Raw genomic sequence first — 25,375 nt, forward strand, 5'->3', positions numbered from 1 at the left:
GGGAGCCAGGATCTCACTCGGCATTAGCGTCATCAAAGCGGTCTCCACTGCTACCTCCGCTAGCGCTCTAATCTGCATGTGAGCTGCACAGGGGAAAAGGGCAGACATCTTGTGATGAGGTAAATACTTCAAATGTTAGCCACAGGAGTGTCGTCTTACCCTTTAAACAGACACAAATTTGTGATACAACCTCCTCCCAATCTCTCACCTCCTCTCTTACTCCCCCCCCCCCCCCCACACACACACACTTTCTCTCTTTCTATTTCTCTCTCTCTCATATGCACATAGGCACACACATACAGTCTGGTCAAAATCCCGAGAACAAAACAGCAAAAATAGAGTTGCTTTTAAACTACCCAATGGTAAGACAATGTGAAGGAGAAAACTCTCTCCACACTTGTTGCTTTTACCTCGACATTCTCTTTTTTTTTCCTTTTTCTTCTCTAGAAAAAGATAAATGAACACCATTTCTTGCACCTGTCCTACCTTCCCATCCTCCCTAAAATGATAAGGGATTTCATTAACGTGAGAACGCTTGGGCTGAAAGAAACATAATTGCTTCAGTGTTTTTGTTGCCATCGCACCCGCCCTAATTTCTTCCTTCCCTTTTCTCTTGACTGCTAAGTGAATATTATATAAACAGAGAGGATGAGGCAAGGTTAAAAATATTGAGAAACCGCGGTCATGTTAACACCAAACAAGGAGTCGAGAGAGACGAAGAAGAGGAAATGAGAGGAAGTAAGGTAATAGCATGACAGTGGGTGTGAGTGATATGATCAATCGGGAAAGATCACAGCATTCCGTAATGATTTAAGCACTAGGACTGATCCTCACCGGTCCGTGATGGATAACTGTATGAAGAAAAAAAAAGATACATAATTTCTTGACTTGCCATTTACACAGCATTGCACCTGAAAGCCGGGCGGAATAATAGACAGTTTAAAATGTCAGGGAACTAACTAAGAAAGGGAGACGGGTTGGCCGACGGAATGTTAATTAGAACAGCCGCCTAATGGCCGTGGCAGCCCTGAGAAGGGATGAGGAAGTGCTTCTCTGCACTAGAAAACACTTCCCAGATATACTTCAGTCCAATTAGTTAGGCCCATTGCTTGGGTTTTTGGAGATGTCCAGTCACAAACCAAATATATTCAGTTATGAAACCCAACGTAAGAATATTCTCAGTCTGGAAACAAACGTATAGGATTTACCTATCTATCCCAGAGCAGACCTGCACGTTGAGCCGGAGCCAGAAGCACATGATTGTGTTAATTAATCTGCCATTGTGAGCGGGGGGGAACAGCTGCAGTGGCTCTCGTGGCTGCGTTGTCAAAGCAAAACAATGCAATGTTAAGCTTCCCCGCTGAATCTTCCATTACAAAGGAGCTCCAACACAGGGCTAAATTCATAAATCCACAGATCAATGTTTACCGGCACTAATGTCTGACCTTTAAAGGGAAAAAGGTTTTAACATGCTTAATTTCGGCTTGAAATATGGTCAGATATGTGATACCTAGGATTTGGGCCAATTCCCCGAGCTTTGAAAAGAAACAAATTGAGAGAGAGAGGGGGACAGAGACAGAGCGAGAGAGAGAGAGAGAGAGAGGGACAGAGACGGAGAGAGAGTGAGAGAGAGAGAGAGGGACAGAGACGGAGAGAGAGAGAGAGAGAGAGAGAGAGGGACAGAGACGGAGAGAGAGTGAGAGAGAGAGAGAGGGACAGAGACGGAGCGAGAGAGAGAGAGAGAGAGAGAGAGAGAGAGAGAGAGAGAGAGAGAGAGAGAGGGACAGAGACGGAGAGAGAGAGAGAGAGAGAGAGAGAGAGAGAGAGAGAGAGAGAGAGAGAGAGAGAAGGACAGAGACAGAGAGAGGGGAAAATAAAGAGGCCTGATCTCTAAAACAGAGGCAAACAGGATTCACCAGCTGGGCGGTGGTATTTGAAAACAATACATCTAACACGATTAGGAGGGATCCATCGATCGCTGTTATGTGGCTTTAATTCAGAGGGGAGGGGAGGGGAGTGCGAGGGTGGTTGTAGATTGATTCCGTGACAGCTACAGACAGCTACAGACAGCTACAGACAATGGCCGTGAAGATGTGGCTGATTCCCACAGGAATAGGTCAACTCAGCCGTAAGTAATGGCTATGGAAATATGTCGCGTTTTATGTTCATACAGTATGGCCTTAAGACCTAAAACCACAGATCTCACAATGTTCCCCAAAACATGTATCGAACAGCTACCTCATAATGTGACTTTTGTTGCGTTGGTCTGATACACGTACCCATATGTCCAGCGCATGTGAGTCAAAAGAAGTCAACTTCTAGTTAATGAAGAAAGCCCATATGGCATGGTATGAATTCCTACTGTGGTGTATACAGTAGAGATGGGGGTTTTTGTCACCGGCGGTTGGTGGAACCTTCATTGGGGAGGACGGGCTCGTGGTAATGGCTGGAGCGGAATAGATGGAACGGTATCAAACACATGGTTTCCATGTGTTTGATGCCATTCCATTTGTTCCGTTCTGGCCATCATTATGAGCCGTCCTGCCCTCAGCAGCCTCCACCGGATTTATATTACAATTTACCCACACATCAAGTGCATGCGAGACAAAATAAGTCAATTTATAGTTCATGAAGAAAGCCCATGGCATAATATTAATTACTACTGTGGTGTAGACAGTGGAAACCTGTTTTTATATTACAACGTATGAGGAAACAGTCTAAACAGGAAACAGACATTTTAATCTAAAGAAAGTGTTGTTTTTTAGCGATTTAGGCTGGATTCATTTTGGAGTTCATTTGCAGATTTGGGTAATCTCCATTGGCAGTCTGTTAAAGTCAGATAAACAGACTGTGATAAATACAGGAGATAAATAGCTACATAGAGAATTAGACACTGGCAACGGTCTAACACAATCTACGGGCTATTTCCGTCAGGCAGCAGGCCACAGTACAACAACAAAAAAAACACACTGATTGAGATAGCAGCTAGATGCATCACCAACACCATGCTGGAAAATATGGTGTGTTCCTGTGAGCTCGTTTCCAGAGAGACGGAGATGCACCCCAAAAAGCATCAAAATGTCTGGACCTGACCCCACACTGCAGTGGGAGCCCGTCTGTTGAGGCAAAGCCCCTCCAATAGCCCACGCAGCATGCCGTTGAAGAGAAAACATCTCCACAATGAGGGAGTGATTTTACAATGCAATCAATGGCTGCTACTTCATTTAGTAAGGGGTATGTGGGGATACTGGGTGAGGAATATCTATGGTCTCTGAACCAAGTATCTGTTTGTCTCAGTCTGACAGTAGACACGTTGTACCATTGAAATCCCAATGCATAACATCACAACATGATTTGAAATAAATAGTGACGGGGAGGCAGCACTTCCTCTGAAATAGATAAGATTTGAGCCATTAATTGTAGCTAAAGCAGGCGAATCCAGTCGGAATTCAAGTGCTGGGCTGTTACTTTCATAGAGTTACTGTAATTTGTACGGGAACACACTGTAGAAAGCTTACAGATGGAGAACGGTGACACGGTGCTAACACGCATCTCAAAAGTGTCGCTCGCTCGCAGCATCTCACCTGTCCAACACATTGGATATTTCAGAAAGCCATCAGATGTTAGGCTTACCGCTACAGTGAGTAGTAGAGAGCATCGGATCAGGAAACAGGCGGGAGGCAAAGGAGAACTCTACACTTGTCAACTCCGCAGGACAGATACGTAGCGATGAAATGCTGAACGAGATAGGTGGCATCTGGTCATTATCTGATGGCTGCATTGCCGGTTATTAGGTCAAATGGAAATGGGAGGTGTTTCCAGTTGGTGTTTGGTAAAGCTTAACTCGACTAGACTTCTTATGGTAAGTCAACTTCAGTCCAACAATAACTGTGTAACGACTCTGGTGATGTAAAAATAATCTTTATGGAAATAGATTCTCATTGAATGGGTGCCATGTTCACACTGTGAGCAGCTTGTGTCTCATGAACATAATCCAGAAATGTCCTCTAAACTTTTCTCTCCAAACTTTCAGATGGTCCTTTTTTTTCTCTCTCTCTCTCTCTTCAAGAGATGAAAGAAACAGGACAAAAGGCTGATCCTGTGTTGTTGAGGACCAGCGTGAAAGGTATGAAATGTGAGGCCGGGGCTGAAAGACCCAGAGAGTGTGGGACCAAAAGGGATTTCACGTCCTCCTCTGAATCCTCATCTCTGTGTCTAATAGCACATACCTGATTCTGGCCACAGGAGTGCTGCACCGGCACGATTACACCTCACGCGCAACCCACGCCAGGAGAGGTGGCATTTGGCCGATCCATCGCCACGAGGGGTTCAGCCACGACTTAGCCCCGTGTCTTAAGGGGAGGGATGGGGGGGGGGGTGGAGGCACACAGGGTAGGATTGAGCTTCCCCAAAAGCCCTGGTTAAACCTGTGTCCTGTCTCCAGAGGGAGCAACTTCAGACAGGGTCGAGGCCTGATGTTCAGAGCAGAGCTCCATCCACTGAGAGTCGGAGGAAACTTTGAGACGGAGCCTGATCCCGTGCCTCTGGTGAGCTAGTGCATCAGGTCACATGATCAATACAATACAATGCAGTCGCACTGCACTGGACTAGGAGTTTGAATGAGGATCAGATCATTCCTTTAGTATAAGCCAGACCTGGAATGGCGAGGGCCCTCAACATAGGCAATATCAGTGGCTTTGCATTTACTGGGACTAGCGTCACGGGAGATATAGGCAGAATAACAGTGTGGGAACTATGGGAGCTGATACAATGTATCTTCACCTTGGTTTACCAAGTCATAAAGGTGTGACTTTAATAACCCCCCACAGTTTCAATAGATACAGAGAGAGAAAGAAAGGCAATGTTCTGAGCTTATGTTGTATCATCTTCAGTGAATTAAACACCTTTGGTATTTTGTAAACAAACATGGCTAACAGCTCTTTTCACGTGAAAGTTAATCTCAAGCAACATATGCTCTTAAGAAAAAACAATAGGTGTTAACCATCTCAATTGCAATCGTGCTAGATCTTAGACAAACAAACACTTTGCTTTGTTACCAAGACAACTGAGACAATATGACTACTGCGGCATTGTCAGAGCTGCTACTTCCTGCTCGTTATGTGTGACAAGCCAAAGTGGAGCTCGAGAGAGTCGACTGCATTGACTCCAGCTCCAACCCACTGTAGCCTATTGCCGGTAAGATTGTCAAACCAGTATCCACCTGGGCAAACAGTAAAAACACAACACAACCTGGAGCTCACACACGCTTTCCATTTTTATCCTTTCTTTTTTTGTTTGTTGTTGTGGCATTCCATAGCGACAAAATGAATTCGGCTCCAAACCTAATTAATCCACAAAGGTTTCATGTCTTAATCCCCAAAGTCAAGGGGGTTATTGTCCTCACAAATGAGGTCAACGTTCCTCCCAGTGGAAATAAGGGAACAGAAGTGAGAAAAGGACAGAAAGCGAGAGCAAGAGGAGTGCTTTTCTCTCTGTGATTCCAGAGCAGTGCGACACGGTGGCAGAGGCCAGGTAAACAGGGCTTGAGGAGGTGACCTGTCCAGGGGCCGTCACTGCTTACCCAGGAACTAATATCTAAACTAGGGTAAAAAGCATTCATTGCCTAACGCCATAATATGAGCACTCTACACCCGTATCCAACAGAGGACACAAACTGAGCATGCTCCAAAAGGAATAGGGGGAGGGCAAAGGAGACGGAGATAGAGACGGAGTGGAGGAGAGGAAAATAAAACAGCCGCCAATCACAACGCAGACCTTTCGAACCAGGAAGATCAAAAGCTGGTTTCCACGGTAATTGTCGCTAAGGCAGGCTCTGACAGTGCCGACACTGAGCAGGGTTGTGTGACACGTTAATGACAACGATACAATCCTCCGTCTGCTTTGGATGGGAGAGATGAAACACATGCCTGCACCATCCTGCCTCTCCCAGGGCTGGAGCCAGCGTCCCACTCAGTGTCATGGTGGAGCTCCCTGTGAGCGGCCCCTGTGTGTCCCTCCCTGGTCCCTGGGGCCCATAACGAAGTCCAGGGGACCGTTTGGGCAAGGGCCTGCTGGTCAGAGCCTTCCCAATTAGGATAACCTATCAGGGCTTTAGTGAATAGAGGCAGCCAATCTGGAGGCTAGTGGGAACCCACAGCAGAGGATTCAACAGCTTGGAGAAATCTGTTTCTGTATCTAATTCACAGTATGGTAAGGGGGAAATGCATCTACTGTAAAGGCACAAGATCAAATTGGCAAAAAGGAACACCTAACACAGAACCGAAAGCTGTTTATTCTGCCCACACTGGTACGGCTGTGGAGAGGGCCCATACGAACCCAACATACAGTACAACACAGTCTCATTAGGAACTCCTAAGTTGTTTATGATTACCCATAATTATGAACACTCCAAGAAAACCTTAAAAAAAACAACAAGGGAGACATGAAATAAATGGTGACAAAAATGTATGTAGACTTGTTACAGACATTTTCATTTCAAAATTCGTCTTTCAAGCTGGTGGAATGAAATTGGTTTACATTGACATCGCTACCGCTGTGTTTGACACATTAGTTTAAACTGACAGTGAGAATCAAAATCTGGGAATGCTGCTTTATTCTTATGCTCAATTTAAAAATCAGCTGTCAAAGTCGGTGTTTGTTGATTTTTATCGAGAGGATTATTACATTTTCAGAAAGTGACAATTAAAAATGCCTCTCATGCCATAGGCATCAAACACCAATCTGTAACATGTGGGTGGCATGCGAAACTACTGTAAGCAGCCTATTAGCGGCTGTACACTTAGTGAAAAGCTACGAAGAAAGGATCGATACTAAATATTTGGTGACTTGTCCAGAGTTCTCAACTTCCCAATAAAATACAGAATCTGTTCATCAATATCAGATCATACAGGGGAAGTCGGGAAATCATTTCCCCCTGTACAAAATGTCCCTTTTGAGTAAAGAGCTATTCCTCTGATAGCGGCTGTCATAAGAGAGTTTTTCCCCATGACTGTTTTAAGTGAAAAACGATGGATCCTCGGGTCCTCCTTGGGTCACATACGCTCACTGGTAGGATAGACGCAATTGGATAATGACTCTGACATGGGGGGGGGGGGGGGGGGGGGGGGGGGGGGGCAGTTGGTTAAAGACTCAATTGAGTCTGCTCTGGCAGGCAGGAGAAGAGAAACCAACGGGTTACAGAGCTTTTTGCCTCCGCTGCGTGCGCCGCCCGTCTCCCTCCATCGCAAGAGGATATACAGAGGAGGAAAGAGAAGAAAAAAAAGAAGATTTAAAAGACCAACAACAAAAAAACAGACGATTGTTTATTGATTTTATAATAGGCTTAGTGCCAGAAAAATAAAGTGGGGGTCAGTCTACATGGTCAACGAGAAGCAGTGGCGGGACAAACACAGGCTTACACGCAGGTAACAGGGATGGAGTCCAGATGACAGGAAATCGGAAGACCCTTTCGTTTCCCCGACGTCGCTGGTGGTATTGTTATCCTGCTTATAAACCTGTGGACATAATCGCTCCGCTCACAAACAGGGCACGGCTTCGCGGGCTTCAATGCGGAGGAAAATGCACTGTGAAAAATGGATAAAACAACTCAAGATAGATATATCTACAGTCCATCCACATACACTGGGAAATGAAGCAATTGTTGTATTTTCCAGTATGACTGATATAGAAGGAGAACATTGTGGCTGATGATACCAACACAACAGAACTATATATATATATATATATACTGTATACAGTACATATACAGTGCATTCGGAAAGTATTCAGACACCTTGACTTTTTCCACATTTTATTACATTACAGACTTATTCAAAAATGTATTAAAAAAATATTTTCTCTCTCATCAATCTACAGTATACACAATACCCCATAATGACAAAACCAAAACAAGTTTTAAGATTTTTTTCTAATAAAAAACAGACTTCTTGGGTATGGAGCTACCAGCTTAGCACGCACCTGTATTTGGGGAGTTTCTCCCGTTCTTCTCTGCAGAACCTCTCAAGATCTGTCAGGTTGGATGGAGAGTGTTGCTGCATCAAGAGATGTTCGATCGGGTTCAAGTCCGGGCTCTGGCTGGGCCATTCAAGGACATTCAGAGACTTGTCCAAAAGCCACTCCTGCGTTGTCTTGGCTGTGTGCAAAGGGTATTTGTCTTGTTGGAAGGAGAACCTTTGCCCCAGTCTGAGGTTCTGAGCACTCTGGAGCAGGTTTTCATCAAGGATCTCTCGATACTTTGCTCCGTACATCTTTCCCTCAATCCTGACTAGTCTCCGAGTCCCTGCCGCTGAACAACATCCCCACAGCATGATGCCGCCACCCCCATGCTTCACAGTAGGGATGGTGCCAGGTTTCCTCTAGACGTGACACTTGGCATCCAGGCCAGATAATCTTGTTCTCATGGTCTAAGAGTCTTTAGGTGCCTTTTGGCAAACTCTAAATGGGCTGTGATGTGCCTTTTACTGAGGAGTTGCTTCCGTCTGGCCACTCTACCACAAAGACCTGATTGGGGGAGTGCTGCAGAGATGGTTGTCCTTCTGGAAGTTTCTCCCATCTCCACAGAGGTACTGTGGAGCTCTGTCAGAGTGATCATAGGGTTCTTGTTCACCTCTCTGACCAATGCCCTTCTGCCCCGATTGCTCAGTTTGGCTGGGCGGCCAGCTCTAGGAAGAGTCTTGTTGGTTCCAAACTTCTTCCATTGAAAAATGATGGCGGTGACTGTGTTCTTGGAGACCTTCAATGCTACAGACATTTTTCGGTACCCTTCCCCAGATCTGTGGCTTGATACAATCCTGTCTCGGAGTTCTACGGGCAATTCCTTCGACCTCATCACTTGGTTTTTGCTCTGAAATGCACTGTCAACTTTGGGACCTTAAAAAGACAGCTGTGTACCTTTCCAAATCATGTCTAATCAATTGAATTTACCACAGGTGGACAACAATCAAGTTGCAGAAACATCTCAAGCATGATCAATGGAAACAGGATGCACCTGAGCTCAATTTCGAGTCTCAAAGCAAAGGGTCTGAATACTCATGGAAATACGGTATTTTTGTTTTTTATTACTAATAAATGAGCAAATATTTTTGTGATTATGGGGTATTATGTGTAGATTGATGAGGATTTTTTATTTATTTAATCCATTTTAGAATAAGGCTGTAACGTGACAAAATGTGGAAAAAGTCAAGGGGTCTGAATACTTTCCGAAGGTACTGTATATACAGTGCCTTGCGAAAGTATTCGGCCCCCTTGAACTTTGCGACCTTTTGCCACATTTCAGGCTTCAAACATAAAGATATAAAACTGTATTTTTTTGTGAAGAATCAACAACAAGTGGGACACAATCATGAAGTGCAACGACATTTATTGGATATTTCAAACTTTTTTAACAAATCAAAAACTGAAAAATTGGGCGTGCAAAATTATTCAGCCCCTTTACTTTCAGTGCAGCAAACTCTCTCCAGAAGTTCAGTGAGGATCTCTGAATGATCCAATGTTGACCTAAATGACTAATGATGATAAATACAATCCACCTGTGTGTAATCAAGTCTCCGTATAAATGCACCTGCACTGTGATAGTCTCAGAGGTCCGTCAAAAGCGCAGAGAGCATCATGAAGAACAAGGAACACACCAGGCAGGTCCGAGATACTGTTGTGAAGAAGTTTAAAGCCGGATTTGGATACAAAAAGATTTCCCAAGTTTAAACATCCCAAGGAGCACTGTGCAAGCGATAATATTGAAATGGAAGGAGTATCAGACCACTGCAAATCTACCAAGACCTGGCCGTCCCTCTAAACTTTCAGCTCATACAAGGAGAAGACTGATCAGAGATGCAGCCAAGAGACCCATGATCACTCTGGATGAACTGCAGAGATCTACAGCTGAGGTGGGAGACTCTGTCCATAGGACAACAATCAGTCGTATATTGCACAAATCTGGCCTTTATGGAAGAGTGGCAAGAAGAAAGCCATTTCTTAAAGATATCCATAAAAAGTGTCGTTTAAAGTTTGTCACAAGCCACCTGGGAGACACACCAAACATGTGGAAGAAGGTGCTCTGGTCAGATGAAACCAAAATTGAACGTTTTGGCAACAATGCAAAACGTTATGTTTGGCGTAAAAGCAACACAGCTCATCACCCTGAACACACCATCTCCACTGTCAAACATGGTGGTGGCAGCATCATGGTTTGGGCCTGCTTTTCTTCAGCAGGGACAGGGAAGATGGTTAAAATTGATGGGAAGATGGATGGAGCCAAATACAGGACCATTCTGGAAGAAAACCTGATGGAGTCTGCAAAAGACCTGAGACTGGGACGGAGATTTGTCTTCCAACAAGACAATGATCCAAAACATAAAGCAAAATCTACAATGGAATGGTTCAAAAATGAACATATCCAAGTGTTAGAATGGCCAAGTCAAATTCCAGACCTGAATCCAATCGAGAATATGTGGAAAGAACTGAAATATGCTGTTCACAAATGCTCTCCATCCAACCTCACTGAGCTCGAGCTGTTTTGCAAGGAGGAATGGGAAACAATTTCAGTCTCTCGATGTGCAAAACTGATAGAGACATACCCCAAGCGACTTACAGCTGTAATCGCAGCAAAAGGTGGCGCTACAAAGTATTAACTTAAGGGGGCTGAATAATTTTGCACGCCCAATTTTTCAGTTTTTGATTTGTTAAAAAAGTTTGAAATATCCAATAAATGTCGTTCCACTTCATGATTGTGTCCCACTTGTTGTTGATTCTTCACAAAAAAATACAGTTTTATATCTTCATGTTTGAAGCCTGAAATGTGGCAAAAGGTCGCAAAGTTCAAGGGGACCGAATACTTTCGCAAGGCACTGTATATATTGTTTCCTAATTCTTACTGCAAGGTGGACAACTGATCGAAAAATACTTAAATCATGGGTTTAAATGTAGGTACACCAGGAAGGCTCAAAGAAACATTGTCAGCCTTCTTAGCATACCATATTGGTTTTGTCTATCTGTCTGTGTGTGTGTGTGTGTGTGTGTGTGTGTGTGTGTGTGTGTGTGTGTGTGTGTGTGTGTGTGTGTGTGTGTGTGTGTGTGTGTGTGTGTGTGTATAGGGTCTGATATATGGATGATAACACTAATTAGCTCATTTTGTTTGGGGCACAACACTCATTAAAAACCCAGTGGGGCCATTAACGTTACCGTCCCTCCAAAACACTGCAGCCGCCATATCAATCTCCTCTAGCCCCGCTTGTAATGGCGACTGCTTCAGGTTGGGTTGAGAAAATATTTGTTTTCTCACTTCTTTTCCCTCTTCTTCACCTGATCTCTCTATTTCTCACATAGCAGACACATTATCTCTCTCTATAACTCGCCCTCTCTAGCTCTCTCTTTCCCTCTGTCGACATCTCTCTCACTCTTTCTCTCTCTCTCTCTCTCTCATCTTGCTTTCTCTTTATCTCTCTCTTATCATTCACTCTCTAGCTCTCTCTCTCGCTCTCTCTCTCCTTCTTTATCTCCCTCTCCCTTTATCCCTTTCTCTCTCTCTCTGTCTCTCTCTCTTTATCTTGCTCTCTCTTTATCATTCACTCTCTAGCTCTCTCTCTCCTTCTTTATCTCCCTCTCCCCTTATCCCTTTCTCTCTCTATAGCTATCTCTCTACACATATAGCTATCTCTCTATACAGCTCTCTATCTCTCTCTCTCTCTCTAGCTATCTCTCTCTCTAGCTCTCTCTCTATATAGCTCTCTCTCTCTATAGCTCTCTCTTTATATAGCTCTATCGCTCTATAGCCCTCTCTCTCTCCCTCTATCTCTCTCTCTCCCCCAATTAGATTGTGTAATTTCCACTCAGGGCAATGTAATGGTGTTTGCAAAAGAATAGAGGGGGATTCGTTGCCACTGAGGGTGACAGTGTATTTGAGCTTTATGCGGTAATGTAACGCTAATACCACCAACATTCCCTGCGATTCGCTGGGGCTTTCGGTGCCATAAGGCGTTACTTACACTGCAGCAGGAGATCCGGGATGCACAGGCCTTTAAGGATTAACAGAGGAGGCGTAGCATCCTGCTAACAGAAAAAGGAGAAAGCCCAATGTCTCTGGGGTTAGGCCCGCTCAAATCTCACTGCCTGGGCCTTCCAGAAGGGGTTCTATAAAGTGAAACATGTTACTGATCTAGGGAGAGATATCAAGGGAGTTTGAATGCTAATTAATCAAACACATAATGCTTGGTAATACCTACTCCTATCAACACTAATAGTAACACTCATATCAGAGCGGGCAGAAGGTCACATCAACATTGTACCACATGTCACCTACCATCTAGTATTGGTTGGGAAAATGTAAATATTCTCCATCTCAGCCCTGGATATTAAGAGTGTTGATGAGATATATGAGTTTGCCATTTGCCCACGGAGCGGCGAGGCTCCGGCAGAACTCGGTACCATATGGCTGGTGAGAGATTTCCACCCTCTCTTCCTCTTCTCTGAGCCTGACAGCTGGATGCCTGCTGACTGGGGACGGGGAGCTTGGCAGCTGCAAGCTGAGAGCAACGCTTTGATGCCGCTCGCGCAACTAATGCAAACTTTCTACAGGTAGACGAGGGGGGATTAGACATATACAGTAGAATATGGAAAGGTGCGAGAGGGAAACGGTGCCAGGGGGTGACGGGAAGGGTCAAAAATGCTACTGGGAGCACATTCAAATGTGCAGCTTGGCAAGTACAAAAGTGAGAGAGCTTGTTTCTCTTCCATAGTTTGTAGGTACTTTGAGTCAAAGAACCTTTAAAAAAGGACTCCTTTGGATGTTAAGATGCAGGTATCAGGATGCTTTGTGTAATATGAAGGAAAAGCGTATTTTCTCCCATGCTAACTCGTGTAAAACAGCAGGGTATTGAATGATTTATGATATGTGACCATGATACCACTGTATGCACAGTGTCAATGACTACTGGCCAATTACAGTAATATTGTGTTCTGACTCTCAGGAGAAAGACGACAGTGTTTTATAAGAGAAAGTGGGGCTGCATGTACTTCACTGGGGATGTCACAGTCCCTCCCACTCCTGATTACGTCATTCAGCCTTGATCAATCACTGTCTTCTGTCATGCAATATAACAAGTAGTATTCCTGCTAATAACTACTAAGATGCTAAGATACTGAGAACTACTAAGATGCTAAGATACTGAGAACTACTAAGATGCTAAGATACTGAGAACTACTAAGATGTGAATCCACAAGTCCCAATGTGAAGGTTTGCATACTGTATGTCAGGGATCATCAACTCGATTCAGCCGTGGGACGATTTTTTCCCCCGGAGCGGATGGTCGGGGTGCCAGAACATAAATACAAATCATTTGTAGACTGCAAATTGTCTGCAAGAAGCACAAACAGACATAAAGTTTGACTAAGACATATAATCATTTCTAACATTGCTTACATGTGTATATGATCACGTGTCTCTCTATTATGCGTGCGAATACGTGGGACCAGATTTCTTCAATTAAAATCACTTGGAGCTGATTTCCTGGTGTTTGGACATTCTTTTATGTCAACAATAAATATTCCATATAAAAAACATATATATATGTATGTATGTATGTATGTACAGTATATATATAGTACCAGTTAAAAGTGTGGACACACCTACTCATTCAAGGGGTTTTTCTTTATTTGTACTATTTTCTACATCAAAACTATGAAATAACACATATGGAACCTTGTAGTAACCAAAAAAGTGTTAAAGAAATATATTTTATATTTCAGATTCTTCAAAGTAGCCACCCTTTGCCTTGATGACAGCGTTGCACACTCTTGGAATTCTCTCAACCAGCTCCATCAAATCAAATCAAATCAAATGTTATTGGACAAATACACATGGTCAGCAGATGTTAGTGTGGCGAAATGCTTGTGCTTCGAGTTCCCGACAGTGCAGCAATATCTAACAAGTAATCTAACAATTCCACAACAACTACCCCAAAACACACAAATCTAAGTAAATGGATGGAATAAGAATATGTATATATAAATACATGGATGGGCCATGACCGACCGGCATAGACGAGATGCAATAGATGGTATAAAATACAGTATATACATCTGGGATGAGTAGTGCAAGATATGTCAACATCATTAAAGTGGCATTAATAAAGTGACTAGTGATCCATTTGTGGCCAATGATTTCAAGTCTGTATGTTGGCAGCAGCCTCTCTGTGTTAGCGACGGCTGTTTAACAGTCTGGTGACCTTGAGATAGAAGCTATTTTTCAGTCTCTCGTCCCAGCTTTGATGCACTTGTACTGACCTCGCCTTCTGGATGGTAGCGGGGTGAACAGGCAATGGCTCAGGTGGTTGTTGTCCTTGATTATCTTTTTGGCCTTCCTGTGACATCGGGTGCTGTAGGTTTCCTGGAGGGCAGGTAGTTTGCCCCTGGTGATGCGCTGTGCAGAATGCACCACCCTCTGGAGAGCCCTGCGGTTGTGGGCAGTGCAGTTGCCGTACCAGGCGGTGATATAGCCCGACAGGATGCTCTCAATTGTGCATCTGTAGAAGTTCATCTCGTGTCTGAGCCGTTGAATTGTGGCTCCACTTTGTCCCTATACTGATGTTTCGCTTGTTTGATTGCCTTGCGGAGGGAATAACAACACTTTCTGTATTTCATCTTTCCATGGTTAAATGCGGTGGTTCGCGCTTTCAGTTTTGATCAAATGCAGCCATCTATCCACGGTTTCTGGTTAGGGTAGGTTTTAATAGGCACAGTGGGAATAACATCTCATACACACTTCCTTATAAACTTACTCACTGAATCAGCATATGAATCTATATTATTCTCTGAGGCTACCTGGAACATGTCCCAGTCTGCGTGATCAAAACAATCTTGAAGCATAGATTCCGATTGGTCAGACCAGCAGAATGGTCCTTGTCGCGGGTACATCCTGTTTGAGTTTCCGTCTATAGGAGGGGAGAAGCAAAATGGAAATGTGGTCGGATTTGCCAAACGGTGGGCCGGGGAGGGCTTTGTATGCATCGCAGAAGTTAGAATAGCAGTGATCCAGTGTTTTGCCAGCCCGGGTACTACAATCGATATGCTGATAGAATGTAGGTAGCCTTGTTCTCAAATTTGCTTTGTTAAAATACCCAGCTACAATAAACGGGGGGGGGGGGGGGGGGGGGGGGGGGGGGGGGGGGGGGGGGGTGACAATAACCGACGAGAATTCTCTTGGGAGATAATATGGACGGCATTTGATTGTAAGGAATTCTAGGTCCGGTGAACAGGAGGACTTGAGTTCATGTATGTTGTTACAGTTACATTAATCATGAAACATACACTACCGCCCTTCTTCATCCCTGAGAAATGTTTATTCCTGTTGTCTTGACGCACAATGAATCCCGGTGGCTGTACAAACACCGACAGAATGTCCCCAGAGAGCCATGTTCCCGTGAAACAGAGTATGTTACAATCCCGGAAGTCTCTCTGCAAAACAACCCTAGCCCTAATTTAATCTACCTTGTTATCTAGGAACTGGATATTAGCGAGTAAAATACTCGGGAAGCGGTGGGTGGTGTGCGCACCTCCAAAGTCTGACCAGAGGGCCGCTCCGTCTACCTCTCCTGCGGCGACGTTTTTTTTGGGTCAGCCTCTGGAATCAGTTTGAATGCCTTGGGGGCTTCGAACAAAGCGTCCGCTTCGGGAAAGTCGTATTCCTGGTCATAATGCTGGTAAGTTGACGTCACTTTGATGTCCAATAGTTCTTCTCGGCTGTATATAATAACACTTAAAATTTTCTGGGATAACAATGTAAGAAATAATACTTTCAAAAAAATAAAAACTACTGCATAGTTTCCTAAGGACTAGAAGTGAGTCGACCCTCTCTGTCGTTGCCATATTGCTTTTTTTGAATGCTTGGAATGCTTTTCCAACTTGATGAGTTTTTCAACAAACTTGCTGAGCACTTGTTGGCTGCTTTTCCTTCACTCTGCGGTCCAACACATCCCAAACCATCTCAACTGAGTTGAGGTTGGGTGATTGTGGAAGCCAGGTTATCTGATGCAGCACTCCATCACTCTCCTTCTTGGTCAAATAGGTCTTACACTGCCTGAAGGTGTGTTGGTTCATTGTCCTGTTGAAAATCAAATGATAGTCCCACTAGGCGCAAACCAGATGGGATGGCGTATCGCTGCAGAATGCTGTGGTAGCCATGCTGGTTAAGTGTGCCTTGAATTCAAAATAAATCATTGATAGTGTCACCAGCAAAGCATCCCCCACACCATCACACCTCCTCCTCTATGCTTCACGGTGGATTCAACACATGAGGATATCATCCATTCACCTACTCTGCATCTCACAAAGACAAGGCGGTTGGAACCAAAAATCTCACATTTGGACTCATCAGACCAAAGGACAGATTTCCACCAATCTAATGTCGATTTCTCATGTTTCTTGGCTGAAACAAGTGTCTTCTTCTTATTTGTGTCATTTAGTAGTGGTTTCTTTGCAGCAATTCGACCATGAAGGCCTTATTTGTGCAGTGTCCTCTGAACAGGTGATGTTGAGATGTGTCTGTTACTTGAACTCTGTGAAGCATATATTTGGGCTGCAATTTCTGAGGCAGGTAACTCTAATGTACTTATCCTCTGCAGCAGAGGTAACTCTGCGTCATCCTTTCCTGTGGCGGTCCTCATGAGAGCCAGTTTCATCATAGACCTTGATGGTCTTTGAGACTGCACTTGAAGAAACTTTCAAAGTTCTTGAAATTTTCTGCATTTACTGTCCATCATGTCTTAAAGTAATTATTGACTGTCATTTATCTTTGCTTATTCGAGTTGTTGTTGCCAAAATATAATTTGGACTTGCTCTTTTACCAAATAGGGCTATCTTCTGCATACCACCCCTACCTTGTCACAACAGAACTGATTGGCTCAAAAGCATTAACAAATTAACTTTTAACAAGGCACAATTGTTCATGTAAATGCATTACAGGTGCATTACCTCATGCAGCTGGTTGAGAGAATGCCAATAGTGTGCAAAGTTGCCAATAGTGTGCAAAGTTGTCATCAAGGCAAAGGATGGCTACTTAGAAGAATCTCAAATCTCAAATATATTTTTGATTTGTTTAACACTTTTTTTGCATAGTACATGATTCCATGTGTGTTATTTAATAGTTTTGATGTCTTCAATATTATTCTCCAACGTAGAAAATAGTAAAAATAGAGAAAAACTGAGTAGGTGTGTCCAAACTTTTGACTGGTACAGTATATTATTTGCTCAGAAAACTTGGGGGGCCAAATAAAACCGGGAAAATAAAACCAGGAACCCTGCTGTATGTCCTTGTGCAATACTCACTACTGTCAGTTACTCATGTGACACTTTGTCTAAAATAGTTGTACTTGTCCAATGACACTTCTCCTGAGTGGCGGAGCCCCTATACTTGTCCCTGACCTAGACTATCTTTGATACTACTACAGCTGGGCTCTCAAACCTCTCTGTGCGTTCAAAGGAAGCAGCGACCTATCAGAGATAATGTCTCTTATAGGGAGAGGTGGATGTCTGAGTCACGTAACAGTGAACGCTGTGGCGCCCTCTCCTTCCCCTTATCCCCCTCTCCTCCCTCCCCTTGCCTTGTCATCTGTGAGTCCTTGTCCCCTTAGCAGCTTTACTGTCATCTTCTCTCTCTTAAACGGCCTGGCTGTTCTGAGCCTAGGTGATATATGCACACATAGCACAAGCTCCCTGCTCAACACTCAAATCTCCTGCAAACATGGATCCATACTCGGCCAGAGAAACCAGGTTCACTCTACAACACACTAACAGGCTGAGAGGAAGGGAACATTTTGAGAAAGAAAGGGAGAGAGAGAGAGAGAGAGAGAGAGAGAGAGAGAGGGGGGCAGAGACGAGAGAGAGAGAGAGAGAGAGAGAGAGAGAGAGAGAGAGAGAGACGAGAGAGAGGGAGAGAGAGAGAGAGAGAGAGAGAGAGAGAGAGCCTGCTGGGGTAGAGACATGAGCACTGTTAGTGTCTAAGCACTCCTGGGCTCCAGATCCAGGAGAGAGGAGCTGAGTCTGAGCCAGGTTTGGGTGGGAGACCAGGGCTCAGCGGATACTGCTCTATAGAACATCCCTATGTCTGTCTCTCCTCCAGCTCCAACCTGAACACCAGCTCAAACACATCCTTAACACACCACCATGGAATTTACGGGAGACGTATTTTCTTCTGAAGGCCTCTGAAGCAGAGCAGCATGTAGGTTCAGAGACAGCTTTCTCGCATGTCTTAGATAGGTCTTAGTTTCTAATTTCCAAGCCTCTGAGTTCAGCTGTAAGTCCAGATAAAAGATGGAATTATCCTAGAACGCTAAGGGCATTTCTCCCTTTCTCTCTATCATGCCCTTTTCCTGTCGTGCACCTCTTACATTCTCCCATCTTTCCATCCTTCCTTGGCACCCAACCTCACTCCATCCCTCTATTTCTGTCCCTCATTCCCCCCCTCCGCTCTCTTGCCCTCCATCTCTCTCTCTGTGTCTCTCTCTGTCTCTCTCTATCTCCCTCTCCAGCCTGCCAGCCCCCTCCTCCCCGGCGCCCCCCTGTTGCTGCGTGCTACTCTGAGCCGTGGTGTAGAGTTTGGCTGGAGCCGAGAGGAGCAGCTGGGCCAGGCTAACGGGGAATGATAATGACCTCAGAAATCTGCTGTTCACTCCACAACAATAGGGTGCTCAGTCTAGTGGAAAATTGTGTTCATCAGCTAGCTCTGCTCACTTACTAATTGACATTGCCAAATATTTTAAGAACAACTGGAATGTGCAGGCAAGGATCTCAATCCTTGGACTTCATTTTTCTTGCCCATTTGTTTTCCTCTTTCTGATTAGGAGATAACCTTCGCTAAAAAAGAGGCAAAATGTTCACGTCATTATCTGGCTCCTGTCAGCGCCCCGGTGTTGACACAAAGGGCTGTTTTATGTGACTTGTCAGTGGGGTTAGGAGTGACCACATACCATGGCCAGTGGTGATATCCAAGTCGAAATAGCCCCTCACCCATAGGCCATCACCCAAATATGACATCACCCACAGTTGTTTATGTGTGTGTGTGTGTCTGTGTGCATGTGTGGGTGTGTGGGAGAGAGAGAGAGAGAGAGAGAGAGAGAGAGAGAGAAATAAGTGGGGAAAAGCGAGAAAAGTGAGAAGGGTAGTAAAGAGAGAGAGTGCTCTGTCATGGTATCATACGGCTGGTCCTCCATTTTTAATGAGACAAAGGTCAATGTATTCACTTGCTCTTTCACACGGGAGGAACCCCAATCATGCCCAAGTTAACTTGTTCAAACAAAGCTCTCTCACCCAGCCACCCACCCTGCCATCCATTTGCATTCTCTGTCTGAGAGCTCAGACTCATTTTTGGAGGAATTCAGCATTGACAGAGTCAGACAGCTGTCACCAGTGAAACAAGGAACCCTACGTTCCCCTCATTCAACTATCCCCGTCAGAGACGACAACAACAACAACACAAACTCCTACGTGAAGGCTTTTGTGTAATCAAAGTTTCAGTTTAAGTTTCAACTTTTGGATACAGGGTTATTTTGTCGGAGTACTCTATGCTTCCGGACTGTGGCTAGGTAAACACAGCATGATACCTTCCCCCAACGTGTCCCCCATGTTCATTTAGTCAAACCTCTTCACAATCTCTTCCATGTTCAATCAGCTAAACTTGGCAACCCTGCTCTGGTTCCCAGCTCTCTGACAGAACAGAGGGCGAGTCACCTTCACTCTCACTATTTTACCAATGACACTTCCTCAGACACCGGAGGAGATAGCATGTAGAATATTAATATTCAAACAGTCTACCTACCACAGTAAGGCAGCCTTCTGTTATGGAAAGATAAATATTATGTTTTAATTATAAAAACAGAAAACAGAAATGGGGAGAACGAGGAAGAAAATGTGTGACGTGCCAAGGAGGCTTGTTCAGGAGAAAGGTAAGCAATGTTTTGGCAAAGATGTGGAATTAAAAAGTGGTTGGTATAATGCAGGCAGTTTAGTCTCTCTCTCTCTTTCTCTCTCTCTTTCTCTCTCTCTCTTTCTCTCTCTCTTTCTCTCTCTCTCTCTCAACAGCACATCTCTTTGCTCCAGCTCCATAACCAAGTGGGGAATCCTAACGTGATCATTAAGACATGAAACAGCCTGATAAATGTTTCATAAGGACTGCCCGGTGATAACCACCCAGGAATACGGTGAGCAAGAGAAAACGACACTGACTTCTACTCTTTCAAATACACTTTGGAATACAATTGGAATTTTTAAATATCTAAAAAGGCTTAGCGTATTCCCACCATGGGTAATATTTACAAATTGAGTCTAAGAGAGAGAGAGAGAGAGAGAGAGAGAGCGATAGAGACAGTGAGTACGAAAAAGGGAGAGAAATCGACTGAGCCATTGAAGAGAAATAAATTGCCCTTTTATATTGTGCATGCGTGTACAAAAATACTAAGTCTGCATTTATCCAAGACATGTTAATCAGTAGAGCACACTGACAATTAGAGAATATAACTTTTGACACCAGAAAGACACCAGAACCCTGACCTACAGTACTGAAATACAGCACTGTAATCAATTTGCTTCGGACACAATGGCATCTTTTTGAGTTTTGTGACACGTAAAAAAATTACAGACACGACATGCCAGCTTGAGGCGCTAGTCTTCAAACGAGTGGCTGTACCACAGGTTTAAAGCAGGCAAGTTCATCAGATAAAGAAAGAAAGAAGAATTAAGAAAAAAAAAAGAAAAAAAAGAGAACCGGATGTCAATTAACAAAGAGAAAGAAATAAGCGAAGAGAGAGAGAGGGAAAGAGAGACAGAGAGGGGGAATGAGAGAGAGGGGGAGAGAGAGAGAGAGGGCGAGAGATAGACAGAGAGAAAGATGAAGAGAGAGGGAGAGAGATAGAAGGCATTGACATAATTCAACCACCCCCCCCCCCCCCTAATTAGCTATAAAAACACACACACAAACAGAACACTGTTCTCATTTCAAAGGTCTGGTATCTTTGTGAGAAAGAGCGTACTGAAGGAGACTCTCTGTGATCCCACAGATACCTGTTTGCTTCGCCATACTAGCTCCAGCCCTTTGAAGAAGCCAACCAGACCGATGGCTCTCCTCCATCTAACACCGGGGTGGGGTTTCACAGGGCAGCTCTACCAAGCCTTCAAACCACTGGGCTTTTAAATCACACTTTCAATGCCATCAACTGTATGACACAAATGCCCTAAATTGTTTCTCCTTTCACTTCTATGTCTATTTTTGGTCACGTTCTTGGTCGCCACTTCATATCTGAACAGAGGCCGGTAGTCTTGCCTCTCGGGCTAGAAAGATGACGAGAGACGGAGAGAATGTAACTCTTCGTATGACAGTCAAGGTGGGATTGAATAGCAATCTTATACCAGAGTTGGTTTCCACGGAGACAAACGCAGACAGATGTAGAGTGGTTTTCGGATAGCTACCGTTTTGACACTCGCCAAGCTTTTCTAACAATTTGGGCATGAACAGTTCTAGTTATTTTTTGCTTTAATTACACAGCAATTACAATGTAACAGTAAGTCTGCATGTGTAATTACCCCCCATTGTAATTACGTAATTAGATGAATATCCGTGCTTTATAACCTAAGGCGTCAGTCGGCAAAGCCAATTTCAATTTGTATGGCGCAAGCGTTTTGCCTCCATGTTTGAGAGCCGTAAAGACCTAGGGATATACGACTAATCCTTGCCATGTTAAAACGCTGTTCCTCTTAAAAACATTTAGACATGGGGGATTCTCCAGAGGAAAAGGAGGAGTAGGTTTGTATCCGGAGTGGAGAGGTGGGAGTGAGGGGTGGAGTGGAGGTGCTCCTGCCCGAGGCCTTGAGAAAGGCCCCTCTCTCTCTACAGTCTGATGCGACCAGGTTCTGAGAAGCTGCATGATCATACTGTACGTTCCTTTCTCAGCAGCAAGTCGTTGTCATCCACTGGTTGCCATCCTTCCCTTTGCTCAAACTCTTTCTATTTCTCGCGCTGTCTATCTGCCTCACTCCCTCTCCTCTTTTCTCTGTGTCTCTTTCTTTCTGTCTCTCTGCTCTCTTTATTTCTCCACGCAGCCCAAATAAAATTGTACTTGTCACATGCTTCGTGTGCGACAGGTGTAGACTTAGAGCCTATTTATTCTTGATCCGAAAATGTGGTCGGAGCCTCCTGAGGCTAAAATGAGCTCCGTGCCGCGTCGCTGTGCGCCTCGCAAATGTTTTAGCAACGCAGGGGGTTTCGTACAGCTCCACATTGACATGATTGGTCGATGGTAGGTGGGGGGGCGGGAGGTCCTGTATAAACAAAAACTCACTTCCTTGACAACTTCCTTCACAACAGCTCTGCGCTGCTCCGCAAAGCGCAAGAAGCATGAACGCCCTGACTTCTGCAGAGGCCTCATCACCGTAAATGCTGCACGGCCAACGCAGACCTCGGAATGAACCACGCAGCGCCTTCAACAGCGAATTGCTTGCTTACGCTTACCTCACGCTAGCAACCAACGGAATCCTCGTAGTCTGTAAGAGGCCCAACCAGAAACAACTTTAAACTTGCCTTTCGTTCGTCCCAATCTCTCCGTCTCTCTTGTTTCTTAAATTTCGGAATCTACAATGGATGTGAACATAAATACCCCCCCATCTTACAACACACTGGCAGCACTGCTTTACATAGAATTACATCAGGTTTCAATGGGTTCTGTTCCGCCATTCAGGGTAAGCCTCTGTTTAAGACCTGCACTCTGCAGGGCCTGTCGCTCTGAGGCCCACCATGATGCACTCAGAGAGAGACACTATCAAATAGGAACATTCTTGTTTATCAAGCCCAATTCAGACTGGAGAACTCTGAAATCTGAAGCAATAGATTCCTTCCGCAGTCAAACCAATCCTAATAACACAAATAAAAGAGATGATTAGGGGGGGAACTTGTACTTATGAAAAAGAGGCGAAAGGTTCTGACGTCTCTATGAAACACAAAAGCATTGAAGGTTTTACTGCCGTGGACGAGAGGAGCAAGGTCTCTGAAGGATATTTCTGAGGCAGACATTTTATTCCAGCAAGTCTTTAAACAAGTGCAGTGTCAAAGACAAAAGAGATTGTCTCGACCTTCTTTCACAGTTGAGATGTTATTGTTGATTACTGTAACTCAAGTTTAACTGAAAATTGCAGTGGGAAGATGGTTACGAGGTTGGCGGTATGGTGATGGTTAGCAATGTTTTCAAGACACACACGCACCACACACAGCCTTACAATAAAACACAAACAATTCTCAACAAGCAAAATTGCAAGAGTGAAATATTAAGACTAACAGAGAGGTATAGCCAGCCACATCCTGTTAATTTAAAAACACTGACACATTCACGCAACACATACACACACATAAGCAGAAACCCACTCATACACAAACACACACATAAATGGCACCTTCCTCCACATTAGCTGCAGACACATTTTCTCACACACCTCAGTTTCTAAATTAGGTGTCCCAAAGCTCCAAATATGAATCATACTCAATGTTATGAAGGATGTTATGATGTTATGAACAACTTGTAGGGCTTTGTGCTGTCACTAATGAAATACAGACTACAACAAAACAAAACAAAAACTTTTTTAATGTTTTACAATTGTACATCTTTAGTGTTTATTTCCCCTTTGACCCTGTTGTTATGGTGGAGTGGTGTATACACAGAGTGGTGTATACACAGCTTCCTGAGTCTCACAACAGAAAGCCTGTGAACTGTGTCTAAATGAGAGACTGTGAGAGAGAACCAGGCTAAGAGGTTGTACCTGTAACAATGTAAGCCCCGCCCGCACAGACAACTCCCCCCCCCCCTCCCCAAAAGCAGGTGGGGGGGCCCTCAAGGTCAACTTTAAGGCCCGTTAGAGCCAGCAGGAGGGAGCTGGCACGATGCCCGCATCCCCCTGTACGGTGGAAAAACACAGGCGTTTGAGCTGGCGATCACACTCCATCACAGCACTCAGAGAGGGACAGAGGAGGAGGCAGGGCAGGAGACACTGATAGACGAGGTAGGACTACAGAGAGAGAGTGAGATAGAGTGAGGAGAGAGAGTGTTGAAGAGGGCAAGAGAGAAAGAGAGATAGTGTCTGTGCATGTCTGCATGTGTGCGTGCGTGCATGTGTGTGTGCGTGTGTGTGTGTGTGCGTGTGTGTGTGTGATATTCAACTTGTTTTTTTATGTAGCATGAATACCCAAAATATTTCAGTTGATGTAGGTTTTATTGTAAATATAATTTCAATTGGCAATATTTGTAAGAACATGATCTTGAACATGATTTTTCAAGTTTTTGATGACGTGGAAGTTCTTCACATCACACATATGTAAATACTTATAAAGTTAGCTAAATGCCATGAGCTACATTTCTCAGGTTCAAAGTACTTGAGAACCATAAGAAAAAGAAATTAAACTTGCTGCATTAAAATTCAGAAGATAATGACTTCCGCAACATCCCCCCCCCCCCCCCCCCCCCCCCCCCCCCCCCCCCCCCCCCCCCCCCCCCCCCACCCTGTTGAAAAGTGCTATGTTTAATGGCCTCTTTAAAGAAAATACGTGTTTATCTCACTCTAGTTTTCATTCATTCCTAATTGGGGTGTGTGTGTGTGTGGGGGGGGGGGGTTGTCTGTTATTATTTCTTAGATTAAAATAAACATTGCCCATACCATGTTCAAACCCATCACACTACATTAGGATGATAAGGACTCTATGCTACTGTGAATAAATAAACCATTTTGTCTGTACTGTTGCTTCGAGCCTTAAGCATAAGCCACTTTTTTTTTCAAACGACTTAAAAAGCACATTTCACTCCGGCAAATGAAGTTCAATTTCTTTGGACCTGCTTTATATGTATATCTTTAATTAGTGTCTTGTTTATCTTAAACCAACTGATTATCACATAGTCATCGCCTAATTAATGGGCACGCTGCTTAGATGTGGTGTTCCACCCAGAGGAATGAGAAAGTTACCTTTAAAACCTCTCTAATCATTAGGAACAGCCTCTCTTAATCCTGCTAAACAGACACTGTATCTCCTTTTGCTTATTTGACAACGGTGGGATCGCTTTCCTTCCCATGTTAAAGGTGACGTTTGAATCACTCATAATATGTTTGGCCCGTGCTCGTAGTCTTGACTCGTTTTACACGGGGACACATGCTAGTCTGTAGGGAGCGTCTTCTTCACCCCACCGTGTCTGTGTTCTATGTGCCAGTGTGAAGGACACAAGTCACAGCTCCGTCGTGGGAGTTGAGCATCTCCATATGATTGTTTTGTGTGAGTGTGTTTAGACAGGCTTCCTCTCTCCAGTAAAAACAGTGCGCAGAAAGTATCCTATAGAAGCAGGCT

General features: G+C 44.3%; 1 protein-coding gene across 5 annotated transcripts in view; it reads right to left on the bottom strand.

Moving 5' to 3' along the window:
- znf536 (zinc finger protein 536) overlaps positions 1 to 25,375 on the bottom strand; it is a 191,302-nt gene that overhangs the window by 78,821 nt on the left and 87,106 nt on the right. The window lies entirely within an intron of this gene.

The sequence above is a fragment of the Oncorhynchus mykiss genome, chromosome 6 (assembly GCF_013265735.2).
Source record: "Oncorhynchus mykiss isolate Arlee chromosome 6, USDA_OmykA_1.1, whole genome shotgun sequence".
Classification (NCBI taxonomy): domain Eukaryota; kingdom Metazoa; phylum Chordata; class Actinopteri; order Salmoniformes; family Salmonidae; genus Oncorhynchus; species Oncorhynchus mykiss.